The 22,417-nt window shown below is 44.0% G+C and overlaps 1 protein-coding gene across 1 annotated transcript in view; it reads left to right on the top strand.

Moving 5' to 3' along the window:
• Positions 1–357: 357 nt before the first annotated feature.
• The window catches only part of ALPK2 (alpha kinase 2), a 125,524-nt gene continuing 103,464 nt past the window's right edge, over positions 358–22,417 (top strand). Inside the window, exons 1-3 of the mRNA XM_019937127.3 lie at positions 358–737; positions 12,383–12,502; positions 16,735–16,852. The gene's annotated coding sequence lies outside the window, so the exon portion shown is untranslated. The remainder of the gene's footprint in view (positions 738–12,382; positions 12,503–16,734; positions 16,853–22,417) is intronic.

Genomic DNA, 22,417 nt, shown 5'->3' with positions numbered 1-22,417 from the left:
GAGGAGGGTGGATCCTGCCTTGCTGTGGCTTCTGCTTTTCTCAGAGAACTTCAGAGAACGACTGTAATACCAGCTCTAAATGAACAACACATGACTCTTATTTTCACCACCCCTCCCCCTCAACCCCCCTTCAGGTTTCCTATGTGTATTTCAAGTGCCTGATAGCCTTGGTAGGAGAACTCTGGTGTTACTCTGACCTTAATCACTTTATAAGGCAGCGAGATTTTGCTTTTCTAAGAGGCAAGCACCTGAACCTGAGGTCCTGCATGGGCCCTGCCAAACGCTGCTGTCTCCAAGCCACCAGTGACAGCTCATCTGGGTTTCATCCGCTCTCCCGGGGCTGCATTTCATCAGGCCGCTTTGCCAGGGCCTCCCCAGCAGCGTCAACAAGTGTCGCACCTACTGCAGAAACAGCCCTCGAGTTTCATCACAGTGATGCTAAAAAGTATTCTCCAGCTTCAGCAATGATCTAGTTCATTCAAGGGCAGGGAAAAAAATGCTCTGCTTCCAGAACTTCCCTGGGCACGGAACCTTCCCTCTTAGGAAGATAGGAGCTTTTCTGGAAACAGACCCAACTGCGCTTTGAAAAACTTTGGAAAGGACCCTGAACCCTGTAACTCCTCTGAATCCCCAATCCCAGGAACAGGGACTCCCAATCAGTGCCTCACACACAGCCTGGGGAGCCCACAGCTGAGCCGGCCCTCTTATCGCGTCTCTTGGACAAAAAGTATTGAAAAGTAAGTATCTAGATTTTGGGTTTTACCTGAGGAATGGCTGTGCTTTAAGTATGTAGTTGTTTACATTTTCTACAACAGGGAACAAAGCGGATTGTTTCCTTGTGAACTAGAATGAGATGAAACAAGTGGGGTCTATAGAGCATATGTGGGTACATTACAGGGTTTTAAAGTGGCCAAATTCTCCTTTTTCAGTTTTGGTCCATTCTGACCCTTTTGAGAAACCATTATTATTTTTTAATGTCTGTTTATTTATTTTGGCTTGACAATAATTTTAAAAGATTCTTTCACCTCATGGCTATCTCAATAATTAGAAAAAATAAACATCTAGGATGGCTCAAAGGAGTGATCTGTGAAGGCTTTGCAAAGTAAAGTGTCATGAAAATCTGAGGTAATGACCCAGGTAACTCAGGCCCTAGGTCCTTCTGCCTGAAATATTTTAGTGTTTTAGTCAAAAGTTATTCCTTTTATTAGGACTATCTGGATGATTGCAAATCTGCACTTTCTGAGGGGACACAGCAGCATCTTGTCTGACAGTGGGAATGAAAGCTGCTGAAAAGCTATCAGGCATTTCAAAATGGCTGATGCAGACATCCACTGAGTCATTCAAATATTTTCTTTCCTTTTTTTAAAATTGGGTTAAGAACTCTTAACCTGAGATCTACTGTCTTAATAAATTTTTAAGTGTACAATACAGTATTGTTAACTATAGGCAAGGCATTATACTTGAGTTGTTAAATAGCTTTTTGAAAAAATTTAAGGCAAAAAAGTCAACCCCAGAAAGATCGATAAAACAGCAGCACTGTCATGTTACATTTTGACGACCACATCCAAACTTTGAAACTACCGATTCAGGGTGTCAGTTGCAGACATCTGGCAATCATTTAAAAATAGATAAAAGCAAGAGCAGCATTTAGAGCTGCTTCTGCGCTAATTATTTCCCATCCACAAACTTTTCCTTAGGTAGCCTTCATTTTTGAAGATGAGTTAACCAGGAACGGTCAGAAACGTTTTATAACAGCATACTAGGTAAGGGTAGATGGAACGAGCTTCTTTGCTGTAATCCTTCTTAACTGAAACCCCGGATGTTGTGAGCTGCCTTCTGAATGGACAAATTGACAAATCCTGTAGTAAAAGGCAACTGATGGTCAAGAAACATGATCAGATTTTGGAAATCCAGATTTAAAACCAATTTAAATGTAGTTTAGCTCCCAAACTCCACTGTCCTTTGAAGTTTTTGCAAAACATGTAATCACAATTTGGGGAAGATTTTTAGGTAGGGTGGAATTCCTATTTTCATCACTTGCAAAGACACCCCCCCCCCAATTTAATTCATTTTTCATCACCCCCCCCCCCCACACACACACACTTACCTGTGGATATCAGCCTATGGAAAGAGGACGTAGTCGAGTATCTTAACCCAGATGGAGGTTGGGGAAGCAGGGTACAGCTGAGGAATAAAGCCCAGGCTCTGGAGGCAGATCTGGAACCAGATCCTGACTTTAGCACAGTTTCCAGCCTGTCTGAACTCCAGTGTTCTCACCTGTAAAACGAAGACAACATCCACTTTGACAGGATTGATGGGGGAATTACATGAATAAATATACCTGAAGTGTCTTGTCACATCGTAGTTTCTCCACAAAGACTAGTTCCTAGTTCTTCCCCTTAATTAAAAAGCTTCTCTCTCTCTTTTTCTTTGCTACAATTTCAGAATGCTTTCATAACATAAATCACTAAAGTAATAAAAACTACATATGTTGACACCAGTGCAACGATTAAACAAAAATAACATAGAAAATTAGATATTTTGAAGAAAATTCTATACTTGAAAACATTTGAGAGCAAAAGAAAAACCATTATGTTTTCGAATGCATCTGCAATAAATAAGAAAAATTATTTTTGCCTGAAAACGGTTGATGGTGTACTTGTTATCTAAAAAGCAGAGATTTATCAGTATCATCTGATGATGCTGTTTAATACATATCAGTATGATATTTAAATAGGAGTTTTCACATATCCATGGGAATGGAAGGTAAAGGTCAGTCCATGCATACAAGATGATGCCTGTGATTACTGTGAAAACTTAGGCACAAACCTGTCTTTCCTCAAAGATTATAGTTGAGCCTTGCATTGATTCCCTTTTTCGCTCAGACGTGAGCATTGTAGAGTGGGGGGATTGGGGGTAGGTGGGCGGTGAGGATGCTCGGGAAATGGGCTCGCCATTGGGGGAGCTGAGGGGAGATGGCAGCTGGGTGGGCCATCTCAGGAGCCATGGCTGGAATTTCAAGGTCAGTGATAAAGGTTCATAATGAACAGGTGCTCCCTTGTTCTGGGGTGAGGGCGAGACAGGCACGGAGGGACGGAGAAGACAAGAATCACAAGCAGGGCTCGTGGGATGGCTCTGAAGAGCTGTACCATCGTCTTTATTATTGCCCTTGTGGTCTTGACTGAGATAGCACTCAGCTTTTGTCCAGGCACCTCGGGGTATCTGGATAAATTCTTTGCTTGAGTTACTGACAGGTTTGCAAGGAACCCTGTTAATCTGTGCTTAATTCTGCAAAAAGGAAATTTGGAAATTCAGAACTGTAAACAAACTTGGAAGAAAGTAATCATGTCGTCTTAGGAGGCAAAAATGAAAGAATAAGTGCCCAACCTATATGAGAGAAAAGAGCATTTAAAAATGTTGGAGCCTTCATTGAGGTTTCTGCCAATGCACACCCACCTGGCCCATCCTGCTGTCCGCCAGCAGACTTTGGACATCAGGTTGAAGAGACGTCAGTCTGGGAGTTCACTTCTGAATACACAGTACCCTACCCCTCCCAGGGCCATTTCCTCCATGGCTGCTACCAGCACGTCTGGGGCCACCCAGCTCACCTTGATCGTCACTTGGCCTTCATTCCTGCTCTTAGAAAACAAGGTTCATTCGCTCCTCAGTCAGTAGTTCAAGACCTTTCTCTAGTCCAGTGGTTTTCACACTTCAAAGTGCAACAGAATCTAGAGAGCTTGTTAAAACACATTTTCCTGGGTCCCACACCCAGAGCTTCTCATTCTGAAGGTCCCAAGAATTTGCATTTCAGACTAGTTCCCAGGTGATGCTGATGGTGTGGTCCAGGGACCAGCACTCTGAGAACCACTTTAGCCATTTCTTTGGCCTCTAATTCCTGAAGAAAACCTATTCGCGCTTGTTCTTTTCAACACTAAAGTTGCCTACTTCTCAGAGATGCAGAAGGCCCAGCCACAACAGCTGTGGAGAACACAAAAGCTAAACCTATCAGGTGTCTTGCAGGCAAACAGCCTGCAGCGGAGCATGTCTGCTGGGAATACTGAGTGTGGAGAGGACACACTGAGGTGAGCAGTCCATTATTTAGGAGGGGGCTGTTTTTTCCAGCTGAGGCTATGGGAGAGGCGTCAAGGACAAGTCAGCACTTGAGCTGGGGTTTGAAACTGGTGGGATATGAACATATAGAGATGGAAGGTGGTCTTTTTCCGTAAAGGAAACAACGATAACAAAAACCAAGACAAAATACGGAGGTCAGAAAGAGACAGGATGCCAGTGGAAATCAGAAATTTGTTCGGTTGGTTTGGTTAGTTGTTCCTAGAACTTTCTTGCAGAAGCATTCTTTGATTAAGCCGTCTATACTTAAATCGTTTACTTCTGTCTGTAACTTGCTGAAGGCATGTCCGACATAGCAATCTGGAACGGAGGGCTAATGGTAGGAATTTTAGGTACCATGGGGAAGTATGTATGCATCTGTATGCTTTTTAGAAGTAACAATCAAAAAATCAACTCTCCTTTGCTCCCGCAACTAAAAAGTCCAAGAAGTTTGGTCAGGATCCCAGGTCCGGTCTCTGCATTTCTGGAGACTCTGCTCTTTTGTGTGCTTTGGTTTCAACCTCAGGCTGGCTTTTTCAGTCTCAGCTGGTATCAACCTCCCTTGGAGTCAGCACGCTTTCTTCTTCCTGGTTAGAGGACAGAGTGAAAGACTTAAGCTTTGCATTGATTGGATAACCGCGGAAATTACTTTCTGCAGAAAGCCATGTGCTGATTGGTGTAGACCTTAGTTAGTGAACCCATCCCCGAGCAAGAGTGCTTGATCAGTTTAGGCCAATCAGAACCCACAGAGCAGGAAGGACGCAGTCCAGCCCACCCGTCACCAGGTTTGAGTGATGCGAGAGGCGTGGAATGGAGTTAGGAAGACAAGCGAAATGGCTGCTTCGGGAGGTTTTGCATATTTTGGAGAAAGGTCTCTAAAGTCACACGAACTCCCCCCTTAGTCATAAGTTTAGCAATGGGCAGCATTCTTACTTCAAAGACTTAGGATGGGCCTACCTTATACTTCAGCGCAGACAAGTTATTCTCCCACAGAATAGTGCTGCCTTTGAGTGGAATGAAGCTACTTATCTCTTACCTTAAAAAAAAAAAAAGATAAAGAACGATTAAAAAAATTCTTCCGAAAACAAAACAATTGGAGGCAAAAATAAAAGGTTTTCTCTTAAGACCCTCTGACTGGCTGGGTTGGAGGATGGTGGTAGGAGGAGGTTGAGGTAATATTGACGCTCTCCACAGCGCCGTGTCCCCGGTCCCCCGTCTTTCTTTGTGCTGGCTCACTGAGAGGTGGTTTGTTCAGCATAATTAATCCAGGCTCAGTTCATTACACCAGGGGCAGTGTTATTCCTGCCCATTACAGGGCAAGGAGCGGGACAGAAGAGAAACTAGCATTTCCCAGGTCCTTCCCTACACTGGCTGATGCCTGAAATTTCACAGGATGTCACCTCTAGGTCCATTAATAATAAACAGTCTCCAAAGAGGGATGACTCAGAGTTGCTCTGGGTTTTTCGTTGTAGGGAAAGCAAGCATGAGGACACAGGGAGTCTGGGAGAAATGTGGAGGACCAGCCAGAGAGGGGATTTCTTTATCACATGTGTTCTTAGTGATGACCTTGATGACACTTGCCTAGATTGGACACAATGGTCAGTTCACCTCATTCAACTTCAAACCAAAGTGATTTTAACCAATTAATTCACCGAAGTTGGTCTCATTAAAACATGGTCATGCACTATGTGTTTATATCGTCATGATCTTTCCTCTCTTCCTTTTACCCTGAGGGAGGAGGACACGTTTAAGAAAGGCAGAGACATGTATCCTTTCAATAAGCTGAAAATCAGAATCAAGAAACCTGGACTCTGCCATTAACAAGCTGTGTGACCTTGGAAAAGTAACTTGACCTGCCTGTGATTCAGGGGTGTTTTTCAATTGTAAAATCAGGGGAGTTACTAAACTCACAGGTTTTATTTAACCTTGAGCTATTTTTCTTTTTTTTTTTTAACATCTTTATTGGGGTATAATTGCTTTACAATGGTGTGTTAGTTTCTGCTTTATAACAAAGTGAATCAGTTATACATATACATATGTTCCCATATCTCTTCCCTTTTGCGTCTCCCTCCCTCCCACCCACCCTCCCTATCCCACCCCTCCAGGCGGTCACAAAGCACCGAGCCGATATCCCTGTGCCATGCGGCTGCTTCCCACTAGCTATCTACGTTACGTTAGTTAGTGTGTATATGTCCATGACTCTCTCTCGCCCTGTCACAGCAACCTTGAGCTGTTTTTTTACCCTCCTTTAAAGAATTTCAAACTGCCACAGATTTTAAGGAGAGGGGAATGGGAAGACTCTCTAGCGCACCAAAAAAAAAAAAAAAAAGTTCAAAACAAATCCAGAGGGAGCCAAGTAGCAGCTATAGCTCAGTGTGTTCACGTATCTATGTGCCAGGCACAGTCTCGGGCACATGGAGTCACTCACTGTTAATATTTAAAAATTATATTTGTTTATTAGGTAACATCTATAAATTTAAAATATTCAAAAGGATATGCAAAGACAAGCAATGTTCCCAACTAGCATCCCCTCCTTTCCCCAGGTACTCAGGCCTCTTCCCAGGGGCAACCAGGTTACCAGTTTCTTGTCTATTTCTAGAATCATTATGTGTATAAATAAGCATATTATAATACTTATTCTTCCTTTTTTTGCTTATGCAAGTGATAACATACGCTACGCTCTCTTCTATACTTTATTTCACTCAACAATATATCTTGGAGATCATTCCATATCAGTGCATACAGAACTGCCTTATTCTTTTTTAATGCTCATTGCTGTTAGAAATGTAAAATTCCATTGTATAGTTATACTGTAACCAGGTACCTGTTGATGGACATTTAGATTACTTTCAGTCTTCTGCTATCACAAGCAATGCTGCAATGAATATTAGGTGCTTACTTGTTTGTCTCCTTCTTGTCTGTATTTAAAAAATTAACTATATTGAAGCATGTTTTGCATATTGTACAATTCACCCTTTCTAAGTGTTCAATGATGTTGTTCGTTAAATTTATCTAGTTGAACAACCATCTTTATAGATCAGTTTTAAAACATTTTTCTCACCCGCCAAAGATTCCTCATGCAGAACGTTTGGAGGTTCCTTAAAAAATTAAAAATAGAGCTATTATATGATCCTGCAATCCCACGCCTGGGCATATATCCGGAGAAAAACATGGTCTGAAAGGATACATCCCCCCCAATGTTCATTGCAGCATTGTTACAATAGCCAAGACATGGAAGCAACCTAAATGTCCACCAACAGAGGAATGGATAAAGCAGATGTGGTATATACCCACAATGGAATATTACTCAGCCATTAAAAAGAATGAAATAATGCCATTTGCAGCAACATGGATGGACCTAGAGATTGTCATACCGAGTGTAGTCAGACAAAGTGAAATATCATATGATATCGCTTATATGCAGAATCTAAAAAGAAATGACACAAATGAACTTATTTACAAAATGGAAACAGACTCACAGACTTAGAGAACAAATTTATGGTCAGCAGGGAAGTGTCGGGGAAAGGGACAGTTGGGGGTTTGGGATTGACATGTACACACTGCTATATTTAAAATAGATAACCAACAAGGACCTACTGTATAGCACAGGGAACTCTGCTCAATATTCCGTAATAACCTAAATGGGAAAAGAATTTGAAAAAGAATAGATACATGTATATGTATAACTGAATCACTTTACTGTACACCTGAAACTATCACAACGTTGTTAATCAACTATACTCCAATATAAAATAAAAAGTTAAAAAAAAAGATTCCGCATGCATGTTTATTGTTAATTAGTGTTCTCCCCACTGCCTGCACCTTCAGCAACCACTAATCTACTTTTGGCCTCAATCGCTTTCTTTGGACGTTTCATATAAATGAAATCATATACTATGTGGTGTGTTGTTTCTGGCTTCTTTCACTGAGTATAATGAGAATTCCTTTTAGGTTCGTCTGTGTTGTACCATGTACCCTACTTTGTTTCTTTTCATTGTCCATAGTATTCCGTTGTATGGCTAGACCACATTTTGTCTGTCAATTCACTAGTCGGACATCTAGGTTGTTTCCAATGGACATTTAGGTTATTTCCAATTTTTGATTATTATGAGTAATCCTGCTAAGAATATTTATGTACAAGTCTCTGTGTGGACGTATGTTTTCATTACTCTTGGGTGGATACCTAGGAATGGAATTTCTGGGTCTTTTGGTAAATGTATGTGTAACTTTTGAAGAAACCGCCAAGTCGTTTCCCAAAGCATCTGTACCATTTTACATTCCCGCTAGCCGTGTCTGAGGGTTGTTTTTTTCCATAGCCTCACCCACATTTGACTCTCTGTTTTGTAATAGCCATCCTAGTGGGTGTGAAATGCTATCTCATTGTGGTTTTGATTTGTATTTCCCTAATGACTAATGATGTTGAGCGTCTTTTCATGGGCTTATTTATTCATTTATTTAGCCTCTATTTCTCACATCCAACCCTAAAATCATACCCAAGCAAGAGCACGACGCTTGCGCTCCAACAAATCTGGACTCATATCCCAGCCCTGCCACTTGCAGGCAGTGAGGAATTAGGTTTGTTACATCAACTCTTTAAAGTCACCTTAAGCTTCCAAGTCATTATCTGTGAACACCTTCCTGGTAGTTTCACTGTGAGGATTAAATGAGATAATGTTTATGAAGTGCCCAGCCTGGGGGCTGACGCATAGAAGGCATCCCAAACATGCTAACTGTCTCTCCACACCTGGTCTGCCTCCCCAGATTTCCAGAACCCATCTTTGTGAAGGGTGCTTTTCCCTAACGTGGGACTGGGTACTAAGTGACAGTGGGTGTGGCATCCAAATCTGGAGTAACTGACAATGGCCAATTCAGGAACCCAATTGCCCTTGGATTAGGCTGAGTCATCAGGATTAATCCCTCCTGTCCCCAGTGAGAAAGCACGGACAGCTAGCTTTCCTGCAAGCCCCAGAAGAGCTGCTTACCCATTATCTGCAAACGGGCTGAGAGCTCTTCCCTGACCCCTTCGGTTGACAGCAGCCATGCCACTGGCTATCTGTGTGAGGGCAGATTGGCCAAAACAAAACTTGGCATCAGTCGAGGGCTTAAAATGTTCAAAGAATTCTCCTATTACCTCTTACCTGTTCTCCACCAATGTGAGAGGGAGATGTTTTTGTAATTTTGCTGATATTAAACCCAAAGCTGTTGTTAGCAGCTTACACTAACATAGTACTTGCTATGCTATTCAGAAGAGCTTGTACATATACTCAATTTTCCTAACAACTGAAGGAAGCAGATACTGCTCTTCTCTTCATTTTACAGTCGAAACTGAGGAAGAGAGAAGTTAAGCTAGTATGTGGCAGAGCTAAGATTTGAACCCAGGAATCCGGGCCCTTCATCATCACATCCTTCTCCTATTCTCTTAAGGAGTAGATACTCCATCGTGGAGTATCTATCGAAATGTAACATGTGAATATTCTTATCCAGCAATTCCATTTCTTGGTATTTAGTCTAGAGAACCACTTATGTGCCCAAGGAGGCATGTACCAGGAAGTATTTTGAAACACGTTTGTAAGTCTGAAAAACTCCAGCCAAGCTACACGTCATCAACACAAGAGACAGATTAAGCATGGTATTGCCATTTTATGCAATACTGATATCATCAAGCATTTAAAAAAAAATAACGCAGCCTTTTATGGATTGGACTGACCTTGTAAGACTGCCGAAACTTGATAAGTAAGATAAGCCAACTGAATGGCAAGTATGTACAATTTAATGACGTATGTACAACAACAGAAAAAAAAAGATACATATATTTAGATGACTCATAGGTAAATGGATGGAGAAATGCCTGAAAGGACGGCAAACCCTTCCTCTTGAGAAAGTACTGAGATGGAGGGATAGTGCTTGTGGGAGACCAACTTTTTTGTGTATTTTAAAGAATACAAATGTATGTATTTGGGCTCTAATTAAAGGTAAACAAAAATTTTTAAAAAGAAAGCAACTTGCTTTGGACTACACAGCTAAAAAAACAAAAACAAAAACATGCAAATCTTGTGTTCATTCCAGTTGATATGTTATCACTCCAGGACTGTCCATGAACCCCACCTTGGCCCCCTCTGCTAATTTCAGTATTTCGTTAGTTATCCATCTGTAGCAGAGAATGCTAAATCTGTCTTCAAGGGTTCTCGCCTTCGGAGAAGCAAGGAAACATGAACCACAGCCTGACTTAACTGTCCTTTCCTTTATAGTCAGTGCCCCGTGGCCAGGATATGTGGTGACTGAACCAACTATGTGAGTCAAATAGCGTGTTTGTCAGTGTTGTAACCTGTGGGACTTTGCCATCAGGGAGCCGTCAGCTGGGAGGAGTCACGGATGGCACACAAGGTCTTCGACGTCACCCCAACTCTTGACGGTTTCATTTGTCCTTTCTTCTCTCTCCATCCACAGCAGTGGCCCCTGGGAATGGGAATAGTCATGTCTTGTAAATTACTATTACAGTTGAATATTATACTAGGAGAAATTTTTAGACATGAATTAGTATATCACTTAAAAAAAAATCATTGTGGTAACCCACAGCAGAAAAGGAAATTGATGAAATGAGTGAAATCTTTCCTTAAAGCCTACCGATTACCATCTTGAAAACCAATCATGTAACAGATTCTTCCTAGACTATTTACATACATTAGAGGATTAAGTGCTTTACAGGCAATAGCTCATTTAATCTTCACAACCACCTCTGAAGAATATACAACTATTATGCCTTCATTTTACAGATGAGGAAATTGAGCCACCAAATAATGGTGACGCGCTTATTGAGTTAGAAAAGGGTGGAGCCAGAATCTGAACCCGGAGTATCTGGCTCTAGAACTCTTAGCCACCTGTGTTATGTTGCTTCTCAAAAATGTTAAATGGAGGGACTTCCCTGGTGGTCCAGTGGTTAGGACTCCACTGCAGGGGGCCCAGGTTCAGTCTCTGGTCAGGGAACTAAGATCCCACAAGCTGCACGGCATCAAAAGTGACAAACGGAAATGTTAGAACTAAAACTTCTGACTCGTAGTCTGCTGCTTTTCTGGGATGACCCTAACTATATGCCACGTCCAAATCGTATATTAGTTGGAGATACAAAACGTGTCAGTTGCACAGTTCTCATCTTTGGGAAATTTACCACACCAGAAATAAACACACAAAATATATTTACGTGGAAGATGATTCTAAATCTAAGACTGTCTCTAAATTTCCACTGTTTGGATAGAGCGAAATGTTATTTCCAAGCCTGGGGCTCCACAAAGGATAGGCATGAAGCTAGCGCTATAGCCAGAGGACAGAGTGGAGAGGGTCCTCTGGGTTCAGACAGGCTGGTGTTCTTAGGGCTGCTGTGAGGTGTGCGCCGCACAGCTCCAGGGCTGCCTCACACACTGAAGATGTCAGCCCTTGTGGCTATGAGGGGGCCCCAGGGGATGGGCCACTGGAGCTAGGTGATCTTGAACACACTGCCGAACCTTTCTGAGTCTCAGGTTTCTCATCTGTAAGAGGTAGGTGGTATTAATAACCGTTTAGGTCACTTAAAGGAGATTAAGTGAAATAACATACCTGGTGACTAACCAAGCATTTACTGCCAACTTGATGAATTCGCGCTTACTCAAAAATGCCAGCCCACTCGCCGCCCTCCCCGGGGCACCTGCCTGCTTCTCAGAAGGAGCTGTAGTTTCCCGGTTTCACCTGGAGAAATACCTCCCACCTGGCGATTCCTTTGTATTGAATCAACTCCTCTTTGGGGAGGCAAATATGCACACACTTTTTGAGTCCAATAGGGAAACAACTTTGAAAGAGGTGGCATTGGCCGTAGGCTCATGCAGTTTTCCCTCTCCGACGGGGCTGTGGCCGCCCTGCCATCCACTAGGACTTGAGGTTAAAACCGTGGCTGCCCTCCCTGGGGCATTGGCAACCTCTGCAGACAATTCTGATTGTGATCACTTGGGGAAGGGGTGCTATCGCTTCTAGTGGGTCGAAGCCAGGGATGCTGCTAAACGTCCTACGATGCCCAGGACCGCCCCCCATAACAACGTTTCTGGCCCGAATGTCAGCAGTGGTGGGCAAGAAAGCCTCCCCGAGGACTCCCAACCCACCCGCCAGACTGAGTGCAGCCCCCAGCCAAGGGACCACGCTCCTTCTCTCCCTAAGTACCACTCGTGGGGTGCTGGGGTTTCTCGAATTCCTGAGAAAAGTCAGAGACGTCCCAGAACAAATGATGATGTTGGGGATTTTTATTTTTCAGGTTCATGTGGCATGGAAAGATGACGGACTCAGGAGGGCCCCAGAGACGCACACGTTGATTTTTATCTACTTTGCTTTCCCAGAAAGCTCCTGAGAAGTCAGACTCTGTGCATGATATCGGGTAAGCATCTCTAGCTCCTCACCCTCTGAAATCTACCTGCAGACCAGGTTATTTGGTTCACAAGGGCATTGTTAAAGCATCACCTGGGAAAATAACCTGGGAAGTTGGTTCTGAGTAACTGATTGAGCAACTGAATCCTCTATGATTTTTTTTTCTAGAAGATTTCTTTGAATACCTTTCTGGACACGTTTTAGTGATCTCCTTTACTACCCATTGTGATTCTTGGTTAGGCAACTCCCACACTGGTTCTTTTTTCAGATAATTCACTCTTTTTTGTTTTGTCGTTTTGTTTTTGTTTTTTGCACACACATATATTTATTAATCACACCTTTTGTGCAAAGTATTTAATCCTTAATAAGAATATAAATATATATAAAAGGTATGTTTTGTTCCCTAACTTTTTTTTAAAAAAAACATCTTTATTGGGGTATAATTGCTTTACAATGTTGTGTTAGTTTCTGCTGTATAACAAAGTGATCAGCTGTATGTATACATATATCCCCATATCCCCTCCTTCTTGTGCCTCCCTCCCACCCTCCCTATCCCACCCCTCTAGGTGGTCACAAAGCACTGAGCTGATCTCTCTGTGCTATGCAGCTGCTTCCCACTAGCTATCTATGTTACACTTGGTAGTGTATATATGTCAATGCCACTCTCTTACTTTGTCCCAGCTTCCCCTTCCCCCTCCCCATGTCCTCAAGTCCATTCTCTATTTCTGTGTCTTTATTCCTGTCCTGCCCCTAGGTTCATCAGAACTTTTTTTTTTTTAGAATCCACTCTTAATTTCCTGTGGTGCATGGGAATGGCATGAATAACTTCACTTTAGACAATTTACTGAACTCTTCTTTATCACCTTTTACTGATATCCCCAGCCTGCCTAAATTCATCTCCCCACTGCTTGCTTTCTTCAGCTATGCTGGTCAGCAGTGAAAACGTTAAAACCAAGACATACATGCCCGGTGGAGGGAAAGCAGAGGGCTGGAATTCCCCCTGACTGGAGAATAAATAATCCAGAACTCCAGAACTGGTGCCCACCGTGGGAAAAGGGATTTATTATTAAAGGAAAATAGAAGTGAAATAATTGGGTAGGGAAGTGGTATATTGTAGCTTGTGAGTTGTTTTCTTTTCTTTCCTGGATTATGTCTACCCTTGAAAACATGGAGGGCACTGATGGCCTTTCCTGAGGGATGACAGAAAACTTTTTGCCCCCGATCCCTTTTGCTAAGTCCAGAGAGGAGAAGAGCCAGCCTCTGAAATGGCTGTGCTTCCTTAGCAGAAGTCAAAATAAAATCTCACCTTTCAATGTGGATGTTTGGGTGTAGGACTGTGCACCCAGACTCCCCAGGCCGAGAGCATAGCCCCCCCCCCTCTTCTCGGTGTTTGTCCATAGGCATCCAGATAGAGGAATGGGCTCAAGTCCACTACTGAGCCTTCAGAATAGCCCCCTGTCTCCCTAGGAAGCCCCGGTGTTTGGGTGGACCCTAACCTTGGCTACCGGCCCCCTCACACATTAGCCAGATACTTGTGAAACGTTCTGAAAGTGGCTCTCAATATGCAACCTGCAGGTAGGCTTAAAAATAAGGGTAGGGACTTCCCTGGTGGCGCAGTGGTTAAGAATCTGCCTGCCAGTGCAGGGGACGAGGGTTTGAGCCCTGGTCCAGGAAGATCCCACATGCCGCGGAGCAACGAAGTCCATGCGCCACAACTACTGAGCCTGAGCTCTGGAGCCCGTGAACCACAACTACTGAGCTCACGTGCCACAACCACTGAAGCCTGTGCACACCTAGAGCCCATGCTGCGCAACAAGAGAAGCCACCACAATGAGAAGCCCACGCGCCACAACGAAGAGTAGCCCCCGCTCACCGCAACTAGAGAAAGCCCGTGTGCAGCAACGAAGACCCAATGCAGCCAAAATAAATAACTAAATAAAATTGACTCTTTAAAAAAAAAAACAAGGGTAGGATTTTTGGGTGAGATTTCCAGCAAGTAGAGGGAGAAGAGAGAACCACCCACAAGGTACAAGATACCACTTCCCTGTGCAAGTCTCATTTGCGGCTGATTATTCAGCTCTATACCACATGAAGGGAAAAAACCAGTCAGCCAGTAAGAAACCAGAGGACTCAATCAGCCCTGCTCTGGCTGAAATGAAACACTGGAGCCCAAGAGATCAGAATGAGTTCCCCAGGCTCAGCTCATGCATACTTGATATAATGGCTACAATAAAAGTCAGGAACACGCACAAAAGGAGCAATTAAATGCTTCCTGAGAAGGAATCTGATAAAACGGATGGGAATGGGAACCCAAGTCTGATAAGAACAGGCAGAAATGAAATATGATCAGCAGCTTCCTTGATAGGTTTTCAGAGAAGCTCATTTTTGGTGGTTTAGTCATTTGTTTGAAAGAGACTCGGGTAAGCAGCTGCTGGAGATGTGTCCCTGCACGCAGGTCTGTCTGCTCCTGGAGCCAGGGATCAACTATGCAGGTGCTTACCTGGAGGAGAAGGAAAGAGGTAGCGCAGCTGGGAGACCCCAAATTAGAAGAGACATAGAGAGGAAGGGAGAGGGTCCCTGAGCCCCCCTCAGGTCCTGTCCACGGTACAGGTCTCACTGACTTTCTTGTTACTCCCGCCCCTGACATTTTTAGCTCTCCCCCTTCTAAGCCTTAGGAGAACATGGAGTTTTTCTCTTAATGATCTCTGGGGTTGCTCGCCAAAGATCGTGTGATAAGACAGAAACACAAGAATGTTCCTGGGATGGATTCAGAATGGTGTATTGCTCCCAAATACTGGGCTTTCCCCCGTATAGATGGTACATTTTATACATTTTCAATGACATGGAAGCTAGTGAGAAAGCTTGTTGGCACAGACTGGAAACCTTCCTGCCCTGTCTGTCACAAGGGGAAAAAAGATCCCAAGGGGTGAATGGAATTCCTGGGGGGTTTACCAGATTAGCCTCTTAGCATTACATCCGGTTAATGATCACCAGGGGAGGATGAACCCCTTCTGAGGGAGAAAACGTAGGTCAATTTTGTGATGATGTCACTCACATGTGCACAGTACCAGCCTGGGAAACCTACATTCCAAACTCCTTTATCCTTAGGAAGACATGGTTTTAGCTAATCTACTTTGTTCTTCCCTCTTTTGTACCGTAACATACACTCAACTCTGAGCACTGTTAAAGTATAATTTTCACTCCCATGCAAATACAGAGTGAACTTCAAAGATTTTATTCAATTCTTTGAATAAAGAGGGAACCAGAAAATATTAAGGCCTGGTCAAAGAACATTTGAGGAATTGGGTATTTATAGGCAACCTAATAAAGGAATGTTAGGATAAGATTGCTGCATTAGATAAAACACTGGTTAATGTCCTATAGGGCAATAAACCATAATTTGTGGGGTTATCTTGTCTGCTAGACAGAGATTATTTGCATCTCCATTGAATGCAAATCTACAAGCTTATATGTAACTTCACTAAATCTGGGAATTTTAATCAATAGTAATCATTGATGAAACAAAGTACATTCCCCTACATAACTCTTAGATGGACCTTTGCTCCCATGTGACACTGAAACAAGATACCATCCACAGTTTTGGCTTCTTTTTAAGTTTTAGATAGTTTTTCTTGATAGCGTCTTAAGATTAGGAGCAACATTTTTCATTTTGTCTGCCCTACTCTCACCCCAGCACCGCATCATCTTAGGCATGTAACATGCCCAATAGTGTTTATTGAAGGATGCATTTTTTAAAAATTAATTTATTTTTTTTTTGACTGTGTTGGGTCTTCGTTGCTGCATGCGGGCTTTCTCTAGTTGCGGCGAGCAGGGGCTACTCTTCGTTGCAATGTGCGGACTTATCGCGGTGGCTTCTCTTGTTGCAGAGCACAGGCTCAGTAGCTGTGGCTCACAGGCTCTAGATCGCAGGCTCAGTAGTTGTGGCGCACGGTCTTAGTTGCTCCGCGGCATGTGGGATCTTCCCGGACCAGGGCTCGAACCCGTGTACCCTGCATTGGAGGAGGATTCTTGACCACTTTGCCACCAGGGAAGTCCAAAGGATGCATTTTTATCAATGAGAGGAAGCTTTTCTAGTTCCCCAAGTGACATATACAGCATGTTTATCCCTATTGTTTATCACCCATTCTTTTTTTTTATCACCCATTCTTATTCATAGCTTTATGATTTTTTTTCCTAAAGATGCTTCACATAATAAGAATATTCTTATTTCTTTATCATCAGGTCAGCCCAAGCCAGAGGTAACTTCGTATAAGAATGGTCAAACCATAGATGAGTGTGGCATTGTCTCCAGTTGTGAATTCTTTGAGAATCAATATATTCATCTGTTACATCTCTGTTGGTAAGTGGATGTGCCTCTGTGAACTTGTTCACTAAGATACCCATGTTCTGTCACGTGCTGGTTACTATGAGGTAAGGCCAAAAGATTGGCTCCTGTTTGGTTTTTGAGTTCTGCTGGATGCGATTAGCAGTCATCAAACAAGGCATCCAGCAGTGACTCTGCTGAGCTCTGCCTGGTAACTCATCACACTCCTCTAATTTGCTGTCATTGATGGAATTACAACTTTATCTAGAATTTTACTCAAGGTGGCCCAGCCATTTGCATTCATTGAATGGGCTCTTCATTTAATCTTATTCTCTCTGGAAAGTTAAGAAGCTTCATGGGATTTCAGCATCTGTCACGGAACATTTCTTGTGTAAGAATGGAAGGAAGGAGAAGTGATGGACCCTGACCCCATAGCAAGTTGGTGGTGGAGTTAAGGCTAGAAACTGTGCCTCCTGGCTTGGTTTGAGGAAGTAGCGTGGTCCAGTATAGTGGTTTCTCATTCTTTTTCGTTCCCGCAAGAACTATGTGTTTGGATGAAATCAGGAAGCTCCATGTGTGAAGTAGAGAAATGAAAACTCCTCTGGTTGAAGCTGGCTGGGGAGTCTGTGCTCTTGGTCCCCAGTGCTGCTGGATTGATCTTCATGTCACTTGTGGTGGCTCTGAGGAGACTGAGGTCTGCAGAGCATGGTATGAAAATGACTGGTAGGCATGGATGTGTGTACATAGCCTCGGAGCTGAAAATAACAAAGTGAAGACTTGGGTTTGCATTTTAGTTCTGCCGTTTTCTGGCTGTGTGACCTTAGCCAGTTACTTAACCTCTCTGAAACTCAATCTCTTCATCCCTAAAATGGTGGCTGAGAGAATTAAATGATTTAGTGCTTGTAAAAGGCTTGTTATAGAGTAGTTGCTAATAAAAGCTTTCTTATCTCCTCATCTATGCCTTTGTTTCAAAGTAAGGTCAGAGGTCATTTTACCATGGTTGAAATGCCTGACTCAACTGGCTTATGGCATATCAACCTGATAATTCCAGACATCCGTTTATTCATTCATTATTTACTTTTTAAATTATATTCATCAAGCAGCTACTATACGGCAGGCATGTTGCTTAATGCCGGGGTTGAAGTGAACGATGTGAACACTGTCTGCACCCTCATGAAACCTCAAGTCCATCAGGGAAGACAAGTGGTAAACAAGTCATGCCCGCCTGCTCCAATAGACTGGGAAGCAGCCCAGCTGCCACGGCTGCCCCTCAGCCATGGATTGGACTTCCTGCCTCTTCATTCCAATTTTGCCAAGGCCTTCCCCATTCTCCTCTTTACCCCATTCACCTTAGAATCTACCTGTACAGCTCACAGGCAATTCTAGTTACCCATGGATCTGGTACCCAGCCTCAAACATCCTCTTCTCCTTTGCACAGTCCCCGCTTTGGGTGCTTATTTACTTCTCAGGATTAATGATTGTTCAGTAGACTGTGGGCCTCCTAAAGGCAGGAACCCTCTCTGTTTCACATTAATACATTATCTATCTATCTATCTATCTATCTATCTCTATCTATCTATCCATCCATCTCAAATATATATTTGTTGTTGTAGTTGTGGTTGTTAGTTTGCTTAGATCAGCATTGGCAAGTTTTTCTGTAAAGGGCCAGATGGTAAATATTTTAGGCTTTGAAGGCCAGACGGTCTCTGTCACAACTCCTCAGCTTTGCCAGCATGGTGCTAAAGCAGCCACACACACAGACACACACACGAAAGCATGGTTGTGTTCCAATAAAACTTTATTTATAGAAGCAGTTGGGGGCCAGGTTTGGCTTGTGGACCATAGTTTGCAACCCCTGGTCTAGATGGCAAGATCCTTGAGAATATACACAGAGTGCTTGTATATCTTCTGCTCTTCCCTTGTTCCTCTGAGCATGCAATACATATTTCTTGATTGACTCATTTGGGGCTTACACTAAGCTAAAATAGTATACTCACGTTTTAGCCAGAAGGGAAGCTTAGTGTGTATTCTTTTACTGATGAGATACCATTTAGGAATTGAGACTTGCTATTGTTATTTGTTTTTTTATAGAGGACCAGGAATATAGGCAAACCCAACATCTGTAGGGTGTTAAGGAAGTTAAGAAGTAGCCATGGTGAAGCCCCAGGGTCAGGTGGGCAGGTTACATGGGAGAGGCCAACACAGGAAAGAGAAACTTAGCAAGGGAGCTAGTGCTGTGGAAGGGGCAGGGGGTCCTCATTCTCTGCTCTGAAGTCCAGCAGGGCAGTGGTTTATCGTAAAAATGAAAGGTTAAATGTGACAGAATGCACTCTTTCCGAGTTCCTGGCCTGCCCTTTTGAAAAGTAGACCCCTACTGGGAAAAAGTATTCAGTCCTAAGGCAAGGAGAATGGTAGGGCAAGATAACAAAAGATGTGACTGCATTCTTTTCTGCTTAGAATGCAGTAAATATGTGGGATACTAATAATTTTTAAAAGTTCGGGCTTTCTACACTAGTAGTTCTGAGCTGTAGCTGCCCATGAGCAGGGCAATAAAACCCACTAACGCTTGTCCTTCACCCTTGACAAAGTCAGTCCCCAGCCCAGGTGATTGTAATGTGTTGTCCAAGATGCAAAATACTTTACACCCGAAAACATTCATCTGCAAAGTAGTTTGACTTCTACCCGTTTATTAAGTGCTGGTTAAGAAAACGGGTGGGATGTTGTGCAAATGCCTTTCAAAGACTGAAAGTGAGCTGTTAGTTACGATATTAGTCTTGAATTTTCTTGCCATTATCAATGCACCATAAATCACCTGATTAGCTCATAGTTTCCCAAAGAAAAGTACTTTGCTTCACCTACCTGGGTTTAGTCCTTCAGTCATTAAGTCTGAGTTCTTAGATATTTGAAAGCTCCTGTTTCTGTGTTTCCCAGCTTTTTCTGGTTTAATAAACCTGATCTGCAGTTCTGCTTTGAGGCCAAGAGCCCTGCTTCCGTATTTATCCACATTCTTCATCTTGCCTCTTTCCTCAACCAGGTAGCACCTCTTCCCCCGTCCTTCCCGCGTTCTCCTCCTCATACCACCCTAATCTCATACTTTGGGCAAATGACACTACTTGGAGAGATTGATCAGTGCTGTTGTGACCTTTCCATTACCACAGGTCAAGTGTGCTTGGCAGACAAAAGACATGGAAAGCCAAGAAAGCATTCCAAGAGAGAGAAACATCAATGATGACAGTACGGTTTGCACTGTAGCGTGAAATTTTTTTTTTTTTCCCTAAAGACATAGGGGTCGGGAGGAGGGGAAGAAAATGCAAATATTGATAGATGTTTTCTACCTCATAGTGAAAGCAAGTCACGAGGACGTGTATACAAATGGGGAACTGTGGTCTCTTATGAACACAATTTAAAGACAGGCAGCAAAGCAACAGATACAAATCTGTCCAGGAACCCACACCTAGAGAGAGATACTCCTCTCTGCAGCAAGGAGGCCTCTTTGGATGGTCACGGTCACGTCCACCAGTGCTGAGAGTGAGCCCAGGTTACAAGTGAGGCAGAAAGGAGGGAGGCGAGGGGGGTGGCCAGGGCAGGAGTTCCGACAGGGTTAGAGGGATGGAGAAGCAGCCCTTTTTTTTTTTTTTTTTTTTTTTTTTTTTTTTTTTGCAGTACGCGGGCCTCTCACTGTTGTGGCCTCTCCCGTTGCGGAGCACAGGCTCCGGATGCGCAGGCTCAGCGGCCATGGCTTACGGGCCCAGCCGCTCCACGGCATGTGGGATCTTCCCGGATCGGGGCACGAACCCGTGTCCCCTGCATCGGCAGGCGGACTCTCAACCACTGCGCCACCAGGGAAGCCCAAGCAGCCCCTTTTGATCTCTCGTCAGCTCAGCCCTGGCATTGGCTGGGCTGGAGGCGGACCCTGCAGAAGGCCTGGTGGGAACAGTGGCTGGGAGAACTGCACGGTCATCGCAAGCCAGTCTGCTCATATGAGTATGGGTTGCACAGGGTGCCCCAAATTCGTGTTCACCTGGAACCTCAGAAAGTGACCTTGTTTGGAAATAGGGTCTTTGCAGATGTAATTATTTAAATGAAGATGAGATCATACTTAGATTAATATGGGTCCTGACTGGTATCCTTATAAAGAGAGAAAACTGAAAACTGGTGTCCTTATAAAGACACAGATGGAGTGTGAAAACAGCCACGTGAAGACAGGCAGAGATTGGGGCGATGCAGCTGTGAGGTGCGAAAAGCCCAGGATTGCCAGCGGCCACCCGAGGCTGCGAAGGGGCAAAAGGAGAGATTCTTCCAGAGAGCCTTCAGAGGGAGCTGAAGACCTGCTGAGACCTTGATCTTGGACTTCTGGCCTCCAGAACTGGGAAGGAATAACTTTTTGTTTTATGCTGTTCTCTTTGCGGTAGCTTGTTATGCCGGCTCTAGGAAACTGATACGTGGTGTGTCTGAGCATTCTAAAAAAATGCTATTTACCTACCTTGGCATAGGGCTGACCAGCTTTACCTGATAACATAGAGCTGGTTCCCAAGAAGATAGCAGCTGAGTTCATCCAGGCCACCTGGGAGGCATCTGTGGTCAAAGGGCAAAGAACGTTTTTCCAACTCTACCATAACTGGGTATTTACTCAAGATTTTGAAGGAAAAAAAATCAATATGAAAACTTCCTGGGTCACTTATGTTTATGCCCCCAGGGAACATCTGGCCATGTCTGGAGACATTTCTTTTTTTTTTTTTTTTTTGGCGGTACGCGGGCCTCTCACTGCTGTGGCCTCTCCTGTTGCGGAGCACAGGCTCCGGACGCGCAGGCTCAGTGGCCATGGCTCACAGGCCCAGCCGCTCCGCAGCATGTGGGATCTTCCCGGACCGGGGCATGAACCCGTGTCCGCTGCATTGGCAGGCGGACTCTCAACCACTGCGCCACCAGGGAAGCCCCGGAGACATTTTTGATTGTCACAGCTGGGAAGGGGTGCTACTGGCATCCGGGGGGTAGAGGCCAAGGAGGCTGCTGAATGTTTGACATTGCCCAGGGCAACACCCCACAGCAAAGAACCAGCCATTCTATAATGCCAGTAGTGCTGAGGTTGAGAAACAGTGTAATAAACCACCACAAAACAAAACAGAGGGCCCTGCACCAGCAGCAGCTGATTATTTCTCACGAATCTGTGGGCTGGCAGTGGTTCTTCCCCTGGAGTTGCCTGGCCCACTCATGCTCACTCATGGACTTGAGTCAGTCTGGGGATTGGCCGGGCTGGAAGGTCCAAGATGGTCTCACCAACAGGTCTGGTAGTTGATGCTGGCTGTTGGCTGGGCCACCTCAGTTCTCCTCCACGTAGACTGTTACCCTCCAGTTGGCTGGAACTGGCTTCCTATGTGTCGGTCTCAGGGGAGCAATCCAGGAGAAAGCTGCAAGCCCTCCTGAGCTCCTTCACAACACCATCCCCACCACGTCCCCTGGGCCAGAGCAAGTCACAGGGCCAGACCAGATTCAAGAGGCAGGAAGAGAGAGGCCACCTCTTAAAGAGTGGAGCAGGAATGTCAGATTGCAGCAGGGTGTACATAACTGGGTGAGAGGAATTAGTGGGCGCATTTTGTAATC

Source organism: Tursiops truncatus, chromosome 13, assembly GCF_011762595.2.
Source record: "Tursiops truncatus isolate mTurTru1 chromosome 13, mTurTru1.mat.Y, whole genome shotgun sequence".
Classification (NCBI taxonomy): domain Eukaryota; kingdom Metazoa; phylum Chordata; class Mammalia; order Artiodactyla; family Delphinidae; genus Tursiops; species Tursiops truncatus.
The sequence above is the reverse complement of the archived record's forward strand: the minus strand, read 5'-3'. Positions and strand labels throughout refer to the sequence as shown.